Genomic DNA, 6000 nt, shown 5'->3' on the forward strand with positions numbered 1-6000 from the left:
CAGTGAACCAGGCACTAGAAATGGAAAAGAATAAGGCACAATCTAGCAAAAGGCTGTTTTCGAAGAAAGGGAAGCAAGGGGGAGAGTCAAAATCTGGAACTGCAAAGAACAAGGCGGCAGCTAAAAAAAGAAAAATCGTAGTAAAGTCATCATCAGATGAAGAGGAGTGCTTCTGCTTCATCTGTGTGGAGCCATTTTCAAACAGCCTTCTAAAGGAGACTTGGGTGAAGTGTGTGAGATGCAACAAATGGGCCCATGATGCTTGCACCTCAGGCCAGGCAATTTATGTGTGCCAGCACTGTGACTCTAGGAGATGAGTCTGATTAGTCAGTCGTATAGGCTGTTACAAAACTGTGCATTAGTGCATTAGTGTGTTTAAACACCACGTCTGTTTTGTTAAGACTTTAAACATTTAAGCAAGTTATCTGCAGCATTACATTCCATTCCGATTCCAACAATTACTGTGGATCTATGTGCCTCCAGAGAACGTTCGATTTCAAAGTTCAAAGTAAAGTGGTCGTACCACTTAATTAATGTGTGCCCTGCCAGCATTATTGTTTTGATTGAAAGGCATGATTTGCCAGATTCTCTAAGCATGATTGTTTTTATTTTGATAGTAACAATTAATTAGTTGTGTTGTTATTTGTTGATAATCCAATGTGACAATTTACCTGATGTAGTGTGACAATTTACCCGCTGATGGGGCAAATTATCGTAAGTGCACACTCTCTATTTAACGGTCTACAACTCCGTACTGAAATAAGATATGAAGATGTAATGAATACAACATATGTGCCCACGACTTCCATCTTTCATTTATACCATTGTGATATATTGTGCACAGTAAATGTTAGGCAGCATGAAAAGTGTGACAACATACAGTGGGGAGAACAAGTATTTGATACACTGCCGATTTTGCAGTTTTCCTACTTACAAAGCATGTAGAGGTCTGTAATTTTGATCATAGGTACACTTCAACTGTGAGAGACGGAATCTAAAACAAAAATCCTGAAAATCACATTGTATGATTTATAAGTAATTCATTTGCATTTTATTGCATGACATAAGTATTTGATACATCAGAAAAGCAGAACTTAATATTTGGTACAGAAACCTTTGTTTGCAATTACAGAGATCATATGTTTCCTGTAGTTCCAGGTTTGCACACAGGTTTGCACACACTGCAGCAGGGATTTTGGCCCACTCCTCCATACAGACCTTCTCCAGATCCTTCAGGTTTCAGGGCTGTCGCTGGGCAATATGGACTTTCAGCTCCCTCCAAAGATTTTCTATTGGGTTCAGGTCTGGAGACTGGCTAGGCCACTCCAGGACCTTGAGATGCTTCTTACGGAGCCACTCCTTAGTTGCCCTGGCTGTGTGTTTCGGGTCGTTGTCATGCTGGAGACCCAGCCACGACCCATCTTCAATCCTCTTACTGAGGGAAGGAGGTTGTTGGCCAAGATCTCGCGATACATGGCCCCATCCATCCTCCCCTCAATACAGTGCAGTCGTCCTGTCCCCTTTGCAGAAAAGCATCCCCAAAGAATGATGTTTCCACCTCCATGCTTCATGGTTGGGATGGTGTTCTTGGGGTTGTACTCATCCTTCTTCTTCCTCTAAACATGGTGAGTGGAGTTTAGACCAAAAAGCTCTATTTTTGTCTCATCAGACCACATGACCTTCTCCCATTCCTCCTCTGGATCATCCAGATGGTCATTGGCAAACTTCAGACGGGCCTGGACATGCGCTGGCTTGAGCAGCGGGACCTTGCATGTGCTGCAGGATTTTAATCCATGATGGCGTAGTGTGTTACTAATGGTTTTCTTTGAGACTGTGGTCCCAGCTCTCTTCAGGTCATTGACCAGGTCCTGCCGTGTAGTTCTGGGCTTATCCCTCACCTTCCTTATGATCATTGATGCCCCACAAGGTGAGATCTTGCATGGAGCCCCAGACCGAGGGTGATTGACCGTCATCTTGAACTTCTTCCATTTTCTAATAATTGCGCCAACAGTTGTTGCCTTCTCACCAAGCTGCTTTCCTATTGTCCTGTAGCCCATCCCAGCCTTGTGCAGGTCTACAATTTTATCCCTGATGTCCTTACACTCCTCTCTGGTCTTGGCCATTATGGAGAGGTTGGAGTCTGTTTGATTGAGTGTGTGGACAGGTGTCTTTTATACAGGTAACAAGTTCAAACAGGGGCAGTTAATACAGGTAATGAGTGGAGAACAGGAGGGCTTCTTAAAGAAAAACTAACAGGTCTGTGAGAGCCGGAATTCTTACTGGTTGGTAGGTGATCAAATACTTATGTCATGCAATAAAATGCAAATTAATTACTTAAATCATACAATGTGATTTTCTGGATTTTTGTTTTAGATTCCGTCTCTCACAGTTGAAGTGTACCTATGATAAAAATTACAGACCTCTACATGCTTTGTAAGTAAGAAAACCTGCAAAATCGGCAGTGTATCAAATACTTGTTCTCCCCACTGTACCTCGCTCTCCCCTACTGTAGGCCTATGGCAAGTATTTATTTGAGTCAAATATGCCGCAAACCACAATTTAAAAAATATCTAAATCAAGACAAATATTCTGCAGATGGCAAGCATTCCTCCATGGACCGGCGCCAGTGGACCATCTTTTTTAGAAAGGGTGGGATATTGTATGGATCATTTTATTTTATTGAGACCACACTAGGTGCACTTTATATTGCGTGGCCAGCAGAGAATCAGGAATCAGGGGCATCATCGGGCACACATCAGATACTATAATAAGCAACTAATTCCTGAGCAATGTGACATTTAATTTATTACAAATTACATGACCCTCCCCTGGACTAAATTACATAAATACCAATTTCCCCCGGGTAACTATTGTGTGCATTTCGACTTCTCCCTTAGCCTACAATAATTAATATAGCCTATTCTGCACATCAATGGGCAAGCCGAAGCATCTCTGATGATATGCCATTGTAAAGCAGCTTGGATAGGCTAAAGGTCCGATGCAGCCGTTTTTATCTTAATATCAAATCATTTCTGGGTAACAATTAAGTGCCTTACTGTAATTGTTTTCAATTAAAATGGTCAAAAAGAAACAAAGTATCTTCTTAGCAAAGTGCAATTTCTCAAGAAATAATTTAGCTAAGATTTTCTGGTAGTGGTCTGAGTGGAGAAAAATAGCTGTTATTGGCAGAGAGGTTTGGAACTCTCTTTCTTATTGGTCTATTAACTCATTTACAGCCTGGTGATGTAACCAAGTAGGCCAAAACTCCCTCCCAACAAAAACAGGTTGAAATGTCTGCCGGTATTTTCAAACAGCTCTTACAATAAAAGGGCATTATCATCATTTTCACAATTTCAAAGTAATATTCCCAGTGGTGTAAATTACTTCAGTAAAAATAATTTAAAGTACTACTTAAGTCGTTTTAAGGGTATCTGTACTTTACTTTACTATTTCTATTTTTGACAACTTTTACTTCACTACATTCCTAAAGAAAATAATGTTATTTTTACTCCACACATTTCCCCTGACACCCAAAGTACTCGTTACATTTGAATGCTTAGCGGGACTGGAAAATGGTCCAATTTATGCTCTTATCAAGTGAACATCCCTGGTCATCCCACCTGCCTCTGATCTGACGGACTCAGTAAACACACTTTGTTTGTAAATTACAGTATGTCTGACTGTATTAGTATGCCCCTGGCTACCCATAAATATAAAAAAAGAAAAAGAAAATAGTGCCGTCTAGTTTACTAAATATCAGGAATGTTTTATTATTTATACTTTTACTTTTGATAGTTAAGAATATTTTAGCAATTCAATTTACTTTTGATACTTAAGTATATTTAAAACCAAATACTTTTAGACTTTTACTCAAGTAGAATTTTACTGGTGGCTTTCACTTTAATAGAGTCATTTTCTATTAAGGTATCTTCACTTTTACAGCACTGGGCCTTTTAACCATGTGTCTGTTTGCATTTCAAATGAAGGAGGTGTTCAACAATGGAAGTGTTCATTTACCTGCAAGAAAGCAGAGAACCATTCACACAGACCCGCTGTGGTCCTTAAGTAAAAATACTTTGAAGTACTACTTTGGGTATCTGTAATTTACTTAACTATTTATATTTTGGACAACTTTTACTTTTACTCCGCAACATTCCTAAAGAAAATATGTACTTTTTACTCCCATACATTTTCCCTGAAACCTAAAAGTACTTGTTACATTTGGAATTCTCAGGCAAGACACCAATATGAGACAATTCGCGCAGCTGTCAATATAACGCGTTGTCAGCCCTACTGCCTCCGATTTGGCGGACTCAATTAACACAAATACTGTGTTGGTAAATTATTCTGTAAATTAAAGTGTTGGATTGTGCACTTGTCTGTCTGTAAATTTAAAGTTTAAAGTTTACATACACTTAGGTTGGAGTCATTAAAACTCATTTTTCAACCACTCCACAAATTTCTTGTTAACAAACTATAGTTTTGGCAAGTCGGTTAGGACATCTACTTTGTGCATGACGCAAGTAATTTTTCCAACAATTGTTTACAGACAGATTATTTCACTTATAATTCACTGTATCACAATTCCAGTGGGTCAGAAGTTTACATATACTAAGTTGACTGTGCCTTTAAACAGCTTGGAGAATTCCAGAAAATGATTTCATGGCTTTAGAAGCTTCTGATAGGCTAAATGACATCCTTTGAGTCAATTGGAGGTGTACCTGTGGATGTATTTCAAGGCCTACCTTCAAACTCAGTGCCTCTTTGCTTGACATCATGGGAAAATCAAAAGAAATCAGCTAATTGTAGACCTCCATAAGTCTGGCTCATCCTTGGGAGCAATTTCCAAACGCCTGAAGGTACCACGTTCATCTGTACAAACAATAGTACGCAAGTATAAACACCATGGGAAGACGCAGCTGTCATACCGCTCAGGAAGGAGACGCGTTCTGTCTCCTAGAGATGAACGTACTTTGGTGCGAGAAGTGCAAATTAATCCCAGAACAACAGCAAAGGACCTTGTGAAGATGCTGGAGGAAACAGGTACAAAAGTATCTATATAAACAGTAAACCGAGTCCTATATCGACATAACCTGAAACTCTGCTCAGCAGGGAAGAAGCCACTGCCCCAAAACCGCCATAAAAAAGCCAGACTACGGTTTGCAACTGCACATGGGGACAAAAGCGTGTGCGAGCAAGGAGGCCTACAAACCTGACTCAGTTACACCAGCTCTGTCAGGATGAATGGGCCAAAATTATTTTTTCACATTCTTAAAATAAATTGGTGATCCTAACTGACCTAAGACAGGGAATTTTTACTAGGATTAAATGTCAGGAATTGTGAAAAATTTAGTTTAAATGTATTTGGCTAAGGTGTATGTAAACATCCGAATTCAACTGTATATTTTAAGATAGTCATTCGTGCTTGCCAAATTGTAAGCCTATTAAGCTTGGTTGAATAATGGTTAATATGAACTTCACTTTCTGAACATTTGAGACGTGTAGTCCACTTGTCATTCCAATCTCCTTTGCATTAGCGTAGCCTCTTCTGTAGCCTGTCAACTATGTGTCTGTCTATCCCTGTTCTCTCCCCTCTGCACAGGCCATACAAACGCTACACACCGCGTGGCCGCTGCCACTCTAACCTGGTGGTCCCAGTGCGCACGACCCACGTGGAGTTCCAGGTCTCCGGCAGCCTCTGGAACTGCCGGTCTGCGGCCAGCAAGGCAGAGTTCATCTCAGCCTATGCTACCCTCCAGTCCCTCGACTTCTTGGCGCTGACGGAAACATGGATTACCACAGATAACACTGCTACTCCTACTGCTCTCTCCTACTGCTCTCTCCTCGTCTGCCCACGTGTTCTCACACACCCCGAGAGCTTCTGGTCAGCGGGGTGGTGGCACTGGGATCCTCATCTCTCCCAAGTGGACATTCTCTCTTTCTCCCCTGACCCATCTGTCTATCGCCTCCTTTGAATTCCATGCTGTCACAGTTACCAGC

This window comes from Salmo salar, chromosome ssa20 (assembly GCF_905237065.1).
Source record: "Salmo salar chromosome ssa20, Ssal_v3.1, whole genome shotgun sequence".
Lineage (NCBI taxonomy): Eukaryota > Metazoa > Chordata > Actinopteri > Salmoniformes > Salmonidae > Salmo > Salmo salar.